Source organism: Microtus oregoni, unplaced genomic scaffold (assembly GCF_018167655.1).
Source record: "Microtus oregoni isolate MIOR12 unplaced genomic scaffold, Mior012 000029F_ref0000214, whole genome shotgun sequence".
In the NCBI taxonomy this organism is placed as follows: Eukaryota; Metazoa; Chordata; class Mammalia; order Rodentia; family Cricetidae; genus Microtus; species Microtus oregoni.
The window spans coordinates 25,478,121-25,495,689 of NW_024543088.1; the positions used below are offsets into that span (position 1 = coordinate 25,478,121).

Genomic DNA, 17,569 nt, shown 5'->3' on the forward strand with positions numbered 1-17,569 from the left:
GAAGAGGGCGCCAGACCTCTTTACAGATGTTTGTGAGCCACCATGTGGTTGCTGGGAATTGAACTCAGGACCTTTGGAGGAGCAGGGAATGCTCTTAACCACTGAGCCATCTCTCCAGCCCCCTAGGAGCCGCTTTAAGCAAGTTTGCTGCCACCGTCACCCCAAAGGTCGGCCGGGACGCTCTCTCTCGGCCTTTCCCCGGAAGGGGGCACCCGGCGGAGTCCTGCCCTCATCCCCGATCCTGAGTGGCCACAGGGCAAACTGCGTTCACAAATGCGGCGTCTGAAGCTAGAGCGATGGTTCTGCAGTTAATAGCATTGGCTGCCCTCGCGGGGAGGACCATGGCTCATCTGGCGGCTCACAACTGCTAACAGCAGTTTAGGGGCTCTAACGCCCCCTTCGGGTCCCAGCAGTTTCTATATGTATGTGGTGTACATACATGCACTCGGGCAGACTCACACACACACACACACCCACAGGCAGTCACGGCTAGAGAGATGGCTCAGAGAGTATATACAAGCAAAATACCAGTGCACATGAAATAAATGAACCTTTGCCACTCGGTGAAAGGAATGTCATTGTTTCTACCAGAAATGTGTCTAGGTTTGGCGAAGCGTGCTCATTTTTCTGGAGCCAGAGTTCTCAAAGGCTCCTGGGGTTGCACCAGAAGCACTCGAGGGGTTTGTAAGAAGTACTTTTCCAGTCCTTACACAGACCCACAGGGCCAGAATCTCTGTGGTGTCTTGGAATATGTATTTGTCGTGTAAGGTTCTTGGTTAGTATCTCCTCTAAAACTTAGGTGGAAAACCCCAATGTAATCAACCCCCTAGTGTCGTCCTCTGTAATCCCAGGATTCCTGACGAAATAAAAGACTTTGTTTTCCCCCTTGAGATGACTCACCAGATAGCGGCACCGTAAGCTTAAATTTCCCAGGTTCCAGAACTAAGTGTCCATTCCTTATAAATTACTCAGCACAGGACGGGCTAGGTTTCTTTTCACTACACTGTGGATATCCTAACTAATTTCTTGCAGAAAATAGCCCAGTTGCTGTGCATGGGGATGAGAATACAAACTATACAGGAATATCCAAACTGCAAAAACTCTTTGTTTATTGCTCTAAAGTCGGTGGAACCTGGGAGAATGAGGCCTCAAAATGAGGCGGACTAGAGTCTCAAGTAACAACCAGCTTTATCCAAAGCCTCAGACAGTGTGTACTCTGAGAACAGTCACGTGAGTGAAGTGTAGCCTCACAAGGACAAGCCACGCGTGGCATATAAACAAACTCCCTCCCTGTAATCTGAAGCAAACTCCCTCCTCCCTCTACGCCCGGGAGGGGCACCGAAGCACATTCCAAGAGCAATTCTGTGTTTTGAAGAAACTGAGGTTACAAAATTTGTCTTGGGAGTTTTCTCACAAACATTCATTTATTCTAGGACCGTTTTCTGACACCATGTCAGCAGGAAAAACCCACTACTTGGGAACAAACACATGTACAAGGGACCCATGTCAGCCTGGCCTTATGCACTAGGAGAGTAGTTCTCAACCTTCCAAATGCTGCGACCCTTTAACACAGTTCTTCATGTTGTGATCCCAACCACAAAATTATTTCATTGCTACTTCATAACTGTAATCTTGCTATTGTTATGAATCACAGTGTAAATACCTGATATCCGGGATATGTGACTCTCAAGGGGTTCGAGACCCACAGGATGTAAACCATCACTCTAGTCTCTGATGGAAATGAGAATCATGAAGGTTAGCTGTAAGGGAAGACATACATTTATAAAATGTTAGAACCAAAGGGATGTGCCAGCCCCTTCCTTTTGCAGATCTTCCTGTCTGCCTATCTATGCAGGGGTCATTTCCACACTTGGCAGCTCCATCCAGTTGGGAAACATCACCAGGAGCAATGCAAACAGGACAGTTAGAATCTGGAGAGGGTCACATGATGAATGGCAGTAGCCAAGTCTGGCCCCTGTGATGAGATGAGACTCATGGGGGAGAACGTGGACTCCATGGCATCCAGGGAACAGAGAGATGGTGATTCCCAAGGTGTTGTCATCAAGAATATCAGGAATAGCAACGCCCTAAATCTCTCTAGCACTTTATGAAGCTCTAATACACTGGCATCCCTCAGTTCATTCTTAGACCACCTTGACTGCTTTCCAGCTGCAGGGATTGTTGGCGTAATTACTCTATACTGGGTATGTCCTATATAAAGTCCTCAGGCTCATAGGTAAGAAGGACAGTAGAAAGGACCAGTGAGATGGCAGGTGAGTTCAATCTCTGGTACCCATGTGAAGGTGGAAGAAGGAACCTTACTCAATAAAGTTGTTCTCTAAAGTCCATGTGTGCACCATGGCACATGCATCCTCTCCAACATCAAATACGTGCATGTGTGCACACAAAAACACAAACTCTGTCTATCTATCTATCTATCTATCTATCTATCTATCTATATTAATTAATTAAGTTTAAAAAGGAACAGAGCCTCCAAGAAACAGCCCAGGAGAAGAAAGCATTGTACTCAGAGATAGGCTGCTGGGATTTGGGCACAGGGGAACTGACGGTAGGGATACAGTGTGCAAGAGTCGAGGAGGATGGTGGGCACTGTAGTTTAGGACAGACTCTTCATTCACGACATGATCATGTACCAATTGCATGGATAATCAGACGGTTCCAGGAACCTGGAGATCACCGAGCTGCCTTCAGGTAAGCACAAGTGATAACTATGAAGCTGCCTTGAACCAGCTCTACAGACCACAGGATATATGTGATGGCGTTGCAGCAACATCCTGACTGACAGTACTAAAGTAAACACAGAGATGGGGCCTCTCCAATCAGGAAAAACGTAATACCTTTTATTTCATTTTATCGTTCTTTATTTCTGTTAATTTTTTTTAACTTTTTTATTTTAAAGTAGCTTACAAAGTAACAGGGTTCCGTATGGGTTTTTTGAATATTTTAAATTTATTCTTTGACAATTTCATACATGTTTACCAAGTATCTCTATCATATCTAACTCAAATCCCCCCTTACACCCCAGACCCTTCCAATCCTTGCTCCTCCCACTTCCATTGTCTCCTTTTTTTTTTTTTATAAGTCATCCAGTCTAATTAGTGCTACTTACATACGCGTGGGTGTGGGGTCATCCCCTGATCATGGGCAACCTATGAACATACGGTGACCTTTAGGACCACACTGAAACAAGATGAATTCCCCATCAACAGCACTTTGTGAACTTCCTTTCAATGCTGGAATGCCGGCTGGTTTGACCTTGTTCAGGTCTTCTGCAGGCAACCCCAGCTGCTATGAATTCCTGAGTGCAATGACGTGTCATATCCCGAAGGCATTTCACAGTACTCTTCCTCCCCACCTATTTTATGCTTTCTGTTTCCTCTTCTACAATATTCCCTGAACTTAGGTCTGTGTGGGGTTTTGCTCTGTTGTTCCATTTAGGGCTGAACACTCAGCAGTTACTTATTCTCAGTATTTTGACCAATTCCAAGTCTGCAAAAAAAGGCTTCTCTGACCAAGGTTGAGAGTAGCACTGGTCTATGGATATTCACTATCTGGAAGAAAGTTTGAAAACACGATCATTTAGCAGCAGCAGCAACAACAAAACAGTAGTAGGTTCCCATGTAGGGCCTATAAACTCCTGAACCACGTGCTTTGTACTGTGTTTACAATACTGGGCATGTATTTCCTCCTCTGGATCCCGCCTCAAATCCAAGCAGAAAGTGACTAGCTATCTCCGGGACAGTCATGCCATAATTGCATGAGCAAGTATATCTTATCTGGCAGGTTAGCATTCATAGTCTGCTGCTGGGTGAATTCATTGATTATGTGAAAGCTAGTCATCAGGAAGGAAGAAGTTTCCATGTCACCTCCTGATTGCTTTCTCTATGACCTGCACCCAATGTGTGTTGTGTCTTCAGCAATAAGGTCTTAACATGTAGCTATGTTGGGCAGCCAAGAGCAATGACAATAGTTTGTGTTGTTTGGGGGAACCTCCACAAACTTCCTAGTCAATAACTCACAGAGGGGTAGTTTTTGCCAGGCTCTGGGATTTTCATTTAATAATTCACTTTTTCTGGGGAAAGTATTGCCTGCCCATTAAGGGAATCTGTGTTCAAACTCCTTATTTTTTAATTACATTTTAGAAATATTTTCTTTTAATAAAGATTTATTTATTGCCGGGCGGTGGTGGCGCACGCCTTTAATCCCAGCACTCGGGAGGCAGAGGTAGGCGGATCTCTGTGAGTTCGAGACCAGCCTGGTCTACAGAGCTAGTTCCAGGAGAGGCTCCAAAGCCACAGAGAAACCCTGTCTCGAAAAAACAAAACAAAAAAAAAGATTTATTTATTATGTATAGTATTCTGTGATAGTATATAGTATTCTGTGCATTATGTCTGCAATCCAGAAGAGGGCATTATATCCCATTACAGATGGTTGTGAGTCACCATGTAGTTATTGGGAATTGAACTCAAGACCTCTAGAAGAATAGACAGTGCTCTTAACCACTGAACCATCGCTCCAGCCTCCTGAAATTATTTTCTGTTCATTTAAAACAAGATTTTTCTTTTTATATGCCTATAACTTGTAGGTTTGGTTTCATAAGAGTGTCATGTGTAGCTTAGAACTCCTGCTGGTATCTTCTTAATGTTCTATCCTTGTCCTTGCTTGACTACTCCAGTTGCTTTTCCTCATCTTCAAGCTAGAAAGTCCCTCTTCCTGACACAGTCTGTTGGTGAAATGTCCCACAGAGGGTTTTTATTTGACATATTGAGGATTTTTTTAGTCTTGCTTTTCTTCAGTATTTCTATATCTTGTTGAATTTCTTTCACTTATTATGTGATCTTCATTCTTTCATTCAGCTGCTTATGTGTTCTTCATCGAGAGCTTATTTCCTTCTTTCATTCTTTGAACATTACTTATAGTCATTCTTTGAATTCTCTGTCTGGGATTTCATTTTACTCCCTCTCTCGATGCCATTATTATAGTCTTAGTAATTCTTGGAGGAGTTACGTTTTCTTGTCTTTTGTATTACTGAACTTACTGCATTGGGACTTATTATACAACTAGGATTATTTCTTTCCTTGAGATTTCAAAAACCAGTTATATTTGTAATGTCCAATTGGAGTTGGATGAGGTGAAGTTGAGGTGTATAGTTCAGAAAATAGTTCTTTAACCTAGTAGTTAAGGGCGCTTGGTGTGGGATCTATACTTCCTGAGTAGAGTACTAACTTTGAGAACAACTGTAATTTCTGGATATCACCCTAATTCTAGTGTTATGCTAGGCATGTGGCAGGATGAGAGGATAGATGGTAGAGTGGGTGTGTGAGTCAGGAACTTCTAAATAGGAGACAGAAAAAAGGGGATCAGAGAGAGAACTCAAATATATACCTTTAATTACATGGCTATAGTATTTCATCTGTGTGGTGACCAGGTTCATTTAATACTGTTGATGTGTATATATGTGTAAAATAAATTAAAATTGGCTTCAAAGATGAAAGATGCCTCTTCATTTCTATGTAAAATAAACTGTATGAAACATGCAAAATTGCTGACTTGATTAAACATTATTGTTTTATCTAAATGAAATAGCAAAATATTTACTTTGTTTTATTATTTTGCCTGCACATATGTGTATGCATCATTTGTGTGCCTGTTGCCTGTGGAGGCCAGGAGAGGGCTTTGAATCCCCTGGCACTAGAGTTACAGACAGCTGTGAGCTGCCATGTAGGTCCAGGGAATCAAACCCAAGTCCTCTAGGAGAGAAGTCAGTGTTCTTAACCTCTGAGCTCTCACTCCAGCAAATGCCTTAAATATTCATGTCAATAACTGATTTTTTTCCCCCTGGGTGGCTTCAAGCCACCAGGACACAGACCCCTCCCAGACCTTTCATTGCTTCTTCAGTTTTTCCGCTGAAGAATTTGGCCTTCAAGAGGCTGCTTAGGGAGCTTCCCATCTCCAGAACTTTGTAGCACCCCAATCTCACATCAATGACGGGAACATCTCCAGTGTTCTTTCTTCTGTAGCACTGACCCGTGTCTGCTCACTGACCAGTGCCCACAGTTTATCCATGTTGCCAGCCTGGCAGGAGCTTTGGTTCCCATTTGAGTGGTAATGCTCATACCAGCTCTCCCATAGTCACTTGGGTGACATTTGTCAGTGTAGATCCTGTGGTGATGCTTGACTCCAGCGTTCCCAGGGCTTCCTGGATACTTCTGGTGTTTACCAATGCTGTCATGGCTCACGTGGCCCTGGAGTTTCTGGGTCTTCCTCAGTCTGGATGGCATGGTGGTGACAGAAAGGAAAGAGGGAGGCACCTCCAAGTTTCAGAGGTAGCAGGCTGATAATTGATTTTCTTATCTCATTATACAGTTATTTCTTTTTCTCTTTATTTACTTATTTTTTTGAGACAAGGTCTCTTTATGAAACCCTGGCTGTCCTGGAGCTCACTATCTAGATAGGCTAGCCTTGAATCCACAGAGATCCTCCTGCCTCTGCCTCTTGAGTACTGGAATGAAAGGCAAGTGCTACCATGCCTGGCTACAAAATATTTTTAATTTTTATGATAAGTATACCAAACTCCTCCTAGTGACTATTTGTAACTAGGTGTAGTAATTAGGGGCAGCGGGGCTGCGTCCCTGGCACCCCAGCCGCCTGCTCGGCTAGCTTATGTCCCGAAATAATTACACGGACACTGTATTCTTTTAAACACTGCTTGGCCCTTTAGCTCTAGCCCTTACTGGCTAATTCTGATATCCCGATCAACCCATTTCTAATAAACTGTAGCACCGGTCTTACCGGGAAGATTCTAGCCTATGTCCATCCTGGGTCGGATGGTGTGCGTCTGCCAGGGAGCAGGGCATGGCATCTCTCTGAGGCGTCTGCTCCCGAGAGGAGAGCTGTGGAGTCTGTGCTCACTTCCTCTTCCTCCCAGCGTCCTGTTCTGCCTACTCCTCCCACCTATCTTCCAACCAATAAAATGGGCCAAGGCAGTTCCTTTATTAGCCAATGACCTTCCTCCATCAACTAGGATTTACATACTTCAAAATATGTGCAGGTTTAAAGTTTTGGCTCACAAACAAAACTTTGAAAATATAAGGTTTCTAGTTTAGGAATGTAGATTATTCCAAGGTTCCTAGGCCAAAAGTGGGAGATGGAGAAAGTAGTAGCAGCATCAATAAAGAGAAAGCAGGCAAGGTCTTGCACCTCTGGGTTCAACTCAGATCTCTTTTTGGGTAAGCTATTTTAATGCACTGTGCTTTAAACTAGCCCTCTTCCCCTTCTCCTCCTTCCCTTCTCCTCTCTGTCCTCCTCTTCTCCCTCTTTCTTTGTGTGTGGGAGACTTAATCAGGGCCTCATACATACTAAGTACCTGCTCATCACTGTTCTATATCCTAAGCCCTGAGTTCTAAATTTGTAATTGCCTTAGAACACGAAGGCAAAAGTATGTGATCTCCGTGTAGAGATGAAGTGGCCGGAGCTGTGAGCATAGCACCTTACTCAAAGGGAGTTTCACCTGAGTGGGGTCGTATGATAGCTCCATCAATTTGCCAACAAAAGCTAAAGCCTGTACTGAAGCTGCAGATAGGACTGGGAAGGTGGTGGGGTCTTTTTAGACATGGTCTGTCTATGCATTTGAAGCTGCTTAGGCCAGGCTAGTGTTGTGATATTCATCCTCCTTCCTCAGACTCCTAAAAGCTGTGGTTATAGGTGCATGCTACCATGAGAAGGGTCTTTAAGGCAGCTCCAGTATTCCAGTCAATACGTCTCATTTATATACTAGAAAACTGTATTTGTATGTACGACCTTTACTTTTCTTTCCCCCTAGATAAAAGGAACCAAACAAAAATATAGTTTGACATGTTAAAACTTGGGAGACTATTGTGGCTTAATTCTGCCATCTAGTGGGCAAGACAAAAAAATAAAAGAAAAAAGAAAAACCAGACCAAAGCAAAAATTATTTTATTATGATTTTGCTGTCATTGTCATTTACCAAGTGTTTTCTGATTAGCATAGCATGATGGCTATTCTTGGTTGTCACCTTGACTATATCTGGAATAAATTCCAATCCAGAAATGGAGGCCGTGATTGTGATCAGGATCGTGAGGCAGGAAGACAACATGCCTTTGATCTGGACCTTAAGTCTGGGAGGCACAGGCTTTTGATCTGGATCTTGAAGCTGGAAGGCGCACCTTTAAGCTGGGCCACACCTCCTTCTGGAAACCTATATAAGGACAGTGGAAGAAGGAAGGTGTTGATGGAGGCTGCTCATTGGTTCCTGGCCGCTCAGGCCCGAAATAATCACACAGAAACTGTATTATTCGCAACACTGTTTGGCCAATAGCTTAAGCATATTTCTAGCTAGCTATTATATCCTAAACTAACCCATCTCCATTAATCTGTGCATCACCACAAGGTCATAGCCTCCCCACAAAGGTCCAGCAGGCTCGGGTGGGGGCATCTGTCTCCTGTGGAGGTGGTGGCTACATGGTTTCTCATTGACTCCACCTACTCTCTCCTCTTCTATCTGTTTGGAACTCCCTCCTTGCCCTATTTTGCTAAGCCACTGGCCAAAACAGCTTTATTCATTAACCAATAGAGGCAACAGATAGACAGAAGGTCTTCTCACACCAGGAAGGGATTGTTCATTACTCGCCTGCTTCCCCTCGTCTTAGCACATCCATTCCTTCACTGGTGTTGGAGCCTATGTCTTTGGGGTTCCAGCATATACAGAAGACCAGTTGGGACACCCCACCTGGTGGACATTCCATCATTCACAGCTAGCCATTGTTGGGCTGTAACTCAGTCCAATAAAGTCACATATATATATTCATTCTGTAAGTTCTATGACTCTAGAGAACCCTAATACATGTAGTTTAAACCTTTACCAAGACTACTGATGAGCTGACTAGCTGAAATATATAGAGAAGAACAATTCAATATTCTAAACCCTAGGCTCCCAAGCCAAGTTTTCCAAGATGTTTGTACTTAGGAGCTACAAAGATAAAGACTGAAGAGGAAGCGATTCCAGTTCTCATCACCTGCACCCTCCTGAGGTGTCTTCTTCTACCTGGTCTTCCCCCTTCCTTCAAATGTGAAGGTCTCATGGCGGGGGAGTCACAGTGGCAGGAGTGTAAGGCAGATTGGTCAGATTGTATCCATAGTTGTGAGAAACGGAGAGAGAGGGGACACTCTAGTGAACCTCTTCCCTCGACATTCTTCACAGTTACATTAGTACCAAGACTAGAAATAGTCTGAATCTCTCGAGGATCATGTCTTCCCCAATACACAGAGCAAAACCATAAAGAAAACTATTCCACTTAAAAAATTACAAACCCTTAAAATGTTGGTGTTTGCATGTGGCTCATGTTTTGATTTCTAAGAGCGTTCCCTTAGTGTCAGTGAGAATGTCTGTGCTTCCGAGGATGGAGACAGTGGTAGCCAAGTCTCCTTCTAACGGCAGGAGAAGCAGCATACTTAGTGTCTAGTGATGCCTGGGGGATGACTCAGGCTCTTACTATTGTTAACAACACTGGCAAGTGCTCACCTCCCCCAGCTTCTGTGATGTGTCAGACACTGTCGCATGCGCTTTGCGATCTTCCAACTGTCCAAACAGAGTTGTTTTCACCTTTTGGGTAAGGTCTCTGTCGTGCGCATGCCTGCATGGTGAACTTCACTCGTTGGCGGCTGCATTCTCCGGAGTCAGATTCCTTTCCTGTCAAATAGTTTTCCACCATTTTGTGGACACCGGGAAAGAGAGAGCATCTGTGGAAGCCAAGATTGGGGAAGTTGGGGTGGGGGGAGAAGAGCTGGTGGGCCTGTTGGGACCTTAGGATTTGAGCTTCGGCTCTTTGAACCCAGGATCTTGAAATGCGTCGTGATTCCTATCCAATGGACTGTAAGGTTTTATGAGGACTAGCTTTGAACTGCATAGAAACTCTGTGCAGGCTGACTTGAGGTAGCACTCTTGCTGACAGGCTTGGCAGGTCAGGTAAGGAGGAGGCAAACCTTCTCTATCGGTAAAATGCCCTGCCAATAGTCAGTCCTTGAGTGCACAGATGTGCACTGTAGTTTAAAGGCTACGATTAGGTTGTGGTTTATCTCCTCCTGAGGAAGTGTTTCTACATATTATATAATGGCAAAAGTTATTCCCATAACAATAGGCTCCTTGTTTAGATTAAAGAAGGCACAAAGCCCTTGAAATAATTTGTAACAAAGTTGTTAGTTTCTGTAACTATTTCCAAATATTATGAGAACCTAGCTTGGATTGTGATTTGAGTATTATAAAAGAGCACTGGCTATGCAATAAAGTATGCAGTTGTATCTCCTACTCTGCATCCCCTGTGTCCTGATTTCTGTGGCACTACCGAGGGTCATCCATCCATAACTGAGGTAGTTGGGGAAGGGTCCCCAACATAGTTTATGTAGCTAATCTTGAAAACAATGGGAACAAGACTGCGTTGGAATGGGCTTTTGGCTTTTATGGACCACTCCGAAGTGTGTGGATTGCTCGAAACCTTCCTGGCTTTGCTTTCCTTGAGTTTGAGGATCCCCGAGATGCTGCTGATGCTGTCTGCAAGCTAGATGGAAGAACACTACGTGGAACTGTCCAGTGATTGAAAAGAGATGTCAAAATCGTGGCCTGCCTCCCTCTTGGGTCGTCCCCCTTGAGATGACTACCTAGGAGGAGTCTGCCAGCTCGGCGCAATTCTCCATGGAGAAGCGTTTCTGGAAGCCCGAGCAGTTCAGTTTCTAGAGACAGGAGAAGAGAAAGCTCTCTGTCTCTTGAGAGAACTCACAAGCCATCTCTATCCTTCTCTAGGTCTCAGAGACCATCTAGGTTAAAAGAAAAGAAGAAGAAGACCAGTTGGTTAAAGACGTGGTGTACAGGAAACAGTTTTATTTGACAGGAGTATGTACAGGAAATTAAAGTTTCGTGTGAGACTTTTCCCACGAGCTTGGTGCATTTTAAAAGATGTCTTAGCTGTTTCAGATTTGTTTTGTCTCTTGGGACAGTGACACACATAACGATGTGCTTTCCCATGCTCTCAAATGGATCGGATGAGGCGTGTAATATCAAGAATTGTTACTTTACAATGTGCCCTTAAGCAAGATCGAATTTGCTTTGAACTTTAGTTTTCTCATAGACTTAAACAAACCTAGATCCTGCCCAGTCGAAGTATGACGTGCTGATGATATAGAAAGAGCTGGCAGACATAGAATAAAGCCGTGGATTATCCAGTAGGTAGGATATGGTATGGAGTTGTGGGCCAAATGCTAAATATGATCCCAGTAGCATAGATGATGCGAGAAACAATTAATAAATGGGATCTCCTGAAACTGAAAACCTTCTGTAAAGCAAAGGACATGGTCAACAAGACAAAACGACAGTCCACAGAATTGGAAAATACTTCACTAACCCCATATCAGACAGAGGTCTCATCTCCAAAATATACAAAGAACTCAAGAAATTGGTCACTAAAAGAACACATAATCCAATAAAAAAATGGAGTACATACCTAAACAGAGAACTCTCAACAGAGGAATCTAAAATGGCTAAAAGACACTTCAGGAAATGTTCAACATCCTTGGTCAGTCATCAGAGAAATGCAAATCAAAACAACTCTGAAATTCCATTCTTACACTTGTAAGAATGGCCAAGATCAAAAACACTCATGACAACTTATGCTGGAGAGGTTGTGGGGAAAAGGGAACACTCCTGCATTGCTGCTGGGAATGCAAACTGTTACAGACCCTTTTGATGTCAGTGTGGCTATTTCTCAGAAAATTAGGAAACAACCTTCCTCAAGACTCAATAATACCACTTTTGGGTATATATCCAAAGGATGCTCAATCGTGCCACATGGACATGTGCTCAACTATGTTCATAGCAGCTATGTTAGTCATAGCCAGAACCTGGAAACAGCCCCTCGGCTGAAGAATGGATAAGGAAAATGTGGTACATTTACACAATGGAGTACTACACAGCAGAAAAAAAAATAACGACAGCTTGAATTTTGCAGGAAAATAGATGGAGCTAGAAAACATCATTTTGAGTGAGGTAACCCAGACACAGAAAGACAATTATCACATGTATTCACTCATAGGTGATTTTTAAACATGAAGCAAAGAAAACAAGCCTACAAACCACAGTCCCAGAGAAGTTAGACAACAATGAGGACACTTAGAGAGACTTATATGGATCTAATCTACATGGGAAGTAGAAAAAGGCAAGATCTCCTGAGTAAATTGGGAGCATGGGGACCTTGGGGGAGGGTTGAAGGAGGGAAGGGAGAGGTAGAGAGGGGAGCAGAGAAAAATGTAGAGCTCAATAATTTTTTTTTAAAAAAAAACTATTAATGAAGGTATATTTACCCTAAAGATTTAAAGTAGGACTTATTGATTCTCTTTCAGATATAAAAATTTAGGTTTGTGGTTTCCTTAAGATTCCTTATAAGATTATCTTTCAAGGTAAGTAATAAAGTAATTGGTCCTTTCTTTCTACTTTTTTTTTATTTTTCAAACTTATTTTATTCATTTATTTATTTTTTTAATTTTTTTTTAATGCGAAAAGAAGAAAAAAAAACATAAACAAAAAAACAAGTTTCCACCTCCTCCCAGCCTCCCATTTCCCTTCCCCTCCTCCCACCCTTCTCCCCCTCCTCCCACCCTTCTCCCCCTCCCCCCACTCCTCTCCCCCCCTCCCTCTCCAGTCCACAGAACAGTCCAGGTTCCCTGCCCTGTGGTAAGTCCTAGGTCCTCTCCCCTCCGTCCATATCTAGGAAGGTGAACATCCAAACTGGCTAGGCTCCCACAAAGCCAGCACATTAAGTAGGATCAAAACCCCCTGCCATTGTCCTTGGTGTCTCATCAGCCCTCATTGTTCGCCATGTTCAGAGAGTCCGGTTTTATCCCATGCTTTTTCGGTCACAGTCCAGCTGGCCTTGGTGAGCTCCCCGTAGATCAGCTCCTCTGTCTCAGTGGGTGGATGCACGCCTCGTGGTCCCGAATTCTTTGCTCATGTTCTCCCTCCTTCTGCTCCTCCTTGGGACCTTGGGAGCTCAGTCCAGTGCTCCTGTGTGGGTCTCTGTCTCTATCTCTATCCATCACCAGATGAAGATTCTATGATGATATGCAAGATATTCGTCAGTATTGCTCTAGGATAGGGTCATTTCAGGTTCCCAATCCTCAGCTGCCCAAGGAACTAACTGGGAACCTCATCTTGGGCACTAGGGAGCCCCTCTAGGGTCAAGTCTCTTGCCCACCCTAAACTGGCTCCCTTAACTAAGAATTGTGGTTCCGTGCTCCCCTATCCACCTTTCCTTTATCCCAATTCTCCTGTTTCCCAAGTCCCCCCTCCTTCCCTTCTACCTTTTCTCTCCCCATCTCCCTTTACCCCCATCCCACCCCATCCCCAAGATCCCATTTTCTCCCCAGAAATTTGGTCTACTTCCCTTAGCCAAGAGGACAACTATATGTTTTTCCTTGGGTTCACCTTCTTACTTAGCTTCTTTAGGTTCACCTCTTGTAGACTCCGTGGTCCTTATTTATGGCTAGAAACCAATTATGAGTGAGTACATCCCATGTTCATCTTTTTGGGTCTGGGACACCTCACTCAGGATAGTGTTTTCTATTTCCATCCATTTGCATGCAAAATTCGAGAAGTCATTGTTTTTTACCGCAGCGTAGTACTCTAGCGTGTATATATTCCATACTTTCTTCATCCATTCTTCCATTGAAGGGCATCTAGGTTGTTTCCAGGTTCTGGCTATTACAAATAATACTGCTATGAACATAGTTGAACAAATGCTTTTGTCATTTGATAAAGCATCTCTTGGGTATATTCCCAAGAGTGGTATTGCTGGGTCCAGGGGTAAGTTGATCCCGAATTTCCTGAGAAACCGAAACACTGACTTCCACAGTGGTTGCACAAGATTGCATTCCCACCAGCAATGGATGAGGGTACCCGTTCCTCCACAGCCTCTCCAGCAAAGGTTATCCTTGGTGTTTTTGACTTTAGCCATTCTGACAGGTGTAAGATGATATCTCAAAGTTGTTTTGATTTGCATTTCCCTGATTGCTAAGGAAGTTGAACACGACCTTAAGTGTCTTTTGGCCATTTGAACTTCTTCTGTTGAGAATTCTCTGTTCAGTTCAGTGCCCCATTTTTTAATTGGGTTACTTAGCATTTTAAAGTCTAGTTTCTTGAGTTCTCTATATATTTTGGAGATCAGACCTTTGTCTGTTGTGGGGTTGGTGAAAATCTTCTCCCAGTCAGTAGGTTGCCTTTGTGTCTTAGTGACCATGTCCTTTGCTTTACAGAAGCTTCTCAGTTTAAGTAGGTCCCATTTATTCAATGTTGCCCTTAATGTCTGTGCTTCTGGGGTTATACATAGGAAGCGATCTCCTGTGCCCATCTGTTGTAGGGTATTTCCCACTTTCTCTTCTATCAGGTTCAGTGTGTTCGGGCTGATATTGAGGTCTTTAATCCATTTGGACTTGAGTTTTGTGCACGGTGAGAGATATGGGTCTATTTTCATTCTTCTACAGGTTGACATCCAGTTGTGTCAGCACCATTTGTTGAAGACGCTTTCTTTCTTCCATTGTATACTTTTAGCTCCTTTATCGAAAATGAGGTGTTCATAGGTTTGTGGGATAAAATCCGGGTCTTCTATACGATTCCATTGTTCGACTTCTCTGTTTTTATGCCAGTACCACACTGTTTTCATTACTGTAGCTCTGTAATAGAGTTTGAAGTCAGGGATGGTAATGCCTCCAGAAGATCCTTTATTGTATAGGATTGTTTTGGCTATCCTGGGTTTTTTGTTTTTCCATATAAAGTTGATTATTGTCTTCTCCAGATCTGTGAAGAATTTTGATGGGATCTTGATGGGGATTGCATTGAATCTATAAATTGCCTTAGGTAGAATTGCCATTTTTACTATGTTGATCCTCCCAATCCAAGAGCAAGGGAGGTCCATCCATTTTTTGGTATCCTCTTCAATTTCTTTCTTCAATGCCTTAAAGTTCTTGTCAAATAAATCTTTCACTTCCTTGGTTAGATTTACCCCAAGATATTTTATGCTGTTTGTGGCTATCGTGAATGGTGAAGCTTCTCTGATTTCCCTCTCTGCTTCCATATCCTTTGTGTATAAGAGGGCGACTGATTTTTTGGAGTTGATCTTGTATCCTGCCACATTACTAAAGCTGTTTATCAGCTGTATAAGTTCTTTGGTGGAGTTTTGGGGGTCGCTTATGTACACTATCATATCATCTGCAAATAACGAAAGTTTAACTTCTTCCTTTCCAATTCGAATCCCCTTGATCCCATTATGTTGTCTTATTGCTATTGCTAGAACTTCAAGCACTATATTGAAGAGGTATGGCGAGAGTGGACAGCCTTGCCGTGTTCCTGAGTTAAGTGGGATGGCTTTGAGTTTCTCTCCGTTTAATTTGATGTTAGCTGTCGGCTTGCTGTATATAGCTTTTATTATATTTAGGTATGACCCTTGTATCCCTAATCTCTCCAAGACTTTTAACATAAATGGATGTTGAATTTTGTCAAATGCTTTTTCAGCATCTAATGAAATGATCATATGGTTTTTTTCTTTCAGTTTATTTATATGCTGGATTACATTGATAGATTTTCGTATGTTGAACCAGCCCTGCATCTGAGGAATGAAGCCTACTTGATCATAATGGATAATTTTTCGGATGTATTCTTGGATTCGATTTGCCAGTATTTTGTTGAGGATTTTTGCGTCGATATTCATGAGTGAGATTGGCCTGTAGTTCTCTTTCCTGGTTGAGTCTTTGAGTGGTTTTGGTATCAGAGTAATTGTGGCTTCATAAAAGGAATTTGGTAATGACCCTTCTGTTTCTATATTGTGGAATACATTAAGGAGTATAGGTATTAGGTCTTCTTGGAAGTTCTGGTAGAATTCTGCATTGAAACCATCTGGTCCTGGGCTTTTTTTGGTAGGGAGGTTTTTGATAACAGCTTCTAATTCTTCGCGACTTACAGGTCTGTTTAGATTGTTCACCTGGTCCTGGTTTAGTTTTGGTAGATGGTATTTGTCTAAAAAAGCGTCCATTTCTTTTACATTTTCCAGTTTTGTGGCATACAGGCTTTTGTAGTAAGATCTAATGACTCTCTGAATTTCCTCTGTGTCTGTGGTTATGTCCCCCTTTTCATTTCTGATCTTATTAATTTGCAAATTCTCTCTCTGTCGTTTGATTAGTTTGGATAGGGCTTTATCAATCTTGTTGATTTTCTCCAGGAACCAGCTTTTTGTTTCATTGATTCTTTGGATTGTTTTCTGTGTTTCTATTTTGTTGATTTCAGCCCTCAATTTGATTATTTCCAGTCTTCTACTCCTCCTAGGTGAGTCTGCTTCTTTTTTTTCTAGAGCTTTCAAGTGGGCTGTTAAGTCTCCAGTATGTGCTTTCTCTGTTTTCTTTAGGTGGGCACTTAGTGCTATGAACTTTCCCTCAGGACTGCTTTCATAGTGTCCCATAAGTTCGAGTATGTTGTTTCTTTATTTTCATTGAATTCAAGGAAGACTTTAATTTCTTTCTTTATTTCTTCCTTAATCCAGGTATGGTTCAGTAGTTGACTGTTCAGTTTCCATGAGTTTGTAGGCTTTCTGGGGGTAGCATTGTTGTTGAATTCTAACTTTAATCCATGGTGATCTGATAAGACACAGGTGGTTACTAATATTTTTTTGTAATTGTGTAAGTTAGCTTTGTTACCAAGTATATGGTCAATTTTCGAGAAGGTTCCATGAGCTGCAGAGAAGAAGGTATATTCTTTCCTCTTTGGGTGAAATAATCTATAGATGTCTGTTAAGTCCATTTGCTTCATTACCTCCATTAATTCTCTAATTTCTCTGTTAGGTTTCTGTCTGATTGACCTGTCCATTGGTGAGAGAGGAGTGTTGAAGTCTCCTACTATTAGTGTGTGCGATTTGATGTCTGCCTTGAGTTTTAGTAATGTTTCTTTTACGTACGTGGGTGCTTTTATATTAGGGGCATAGATATTCAGGATTGAGACTTCTTCCTGATGAATTGTTCCTGTTATGAGTATAAAATGTCCCTCTCCATCTCTTCTGATTGATTTAAGTTTGAAGTCAACTTTGTTAGAAATTAGTATGGCCACACCTGCTTGTTTCTTAGGTCCATTTGCTTGATAAGCCTTTTCCCAGCCCTTTACTCTGAGTAGGTGCCTGTCTTTGTGGTTGAGGTGTGTTTCTTGTAGACAGCAGAATGTTGGATCCTGTTTTCTTATCCAATCTCTTAGCCTGTGCCTTTTTTTGGAGAGTTGAGCCCATTGATATTAAGTGATATTAATGACCAGTGGTTGTTAACTCTGGTCACTTTTTTAGTAGTAGGGTTTGTGTGTTTTCCTTCTTTGATTTGCACTGGTGAAGAGTCTCTAGATGTCTGAGTTATTGTGGTCATTGTTGGACTCCTTGGTTAGTGATTTTCCTTCTATTATTTTCTGTAAGGCTGGATTTGTGGCTACGTATTGTTTAAATTTGTTTTTATCCTGGAA

General features: G+C 42.5%; 1 pseudogene; it reads left to right on the plus strand.

Moving 5' to 3' along the window:
• Nucleotides 1-9,598: 9,598 nt before the first annotated feature.
• On the plus strand, nucleotides 9,599-10,922 carry LOC121464830 (annotated as a pseudogene).
• Nucleotides 10,923-17,569: the final 6,647 nt, after the last annotated feature.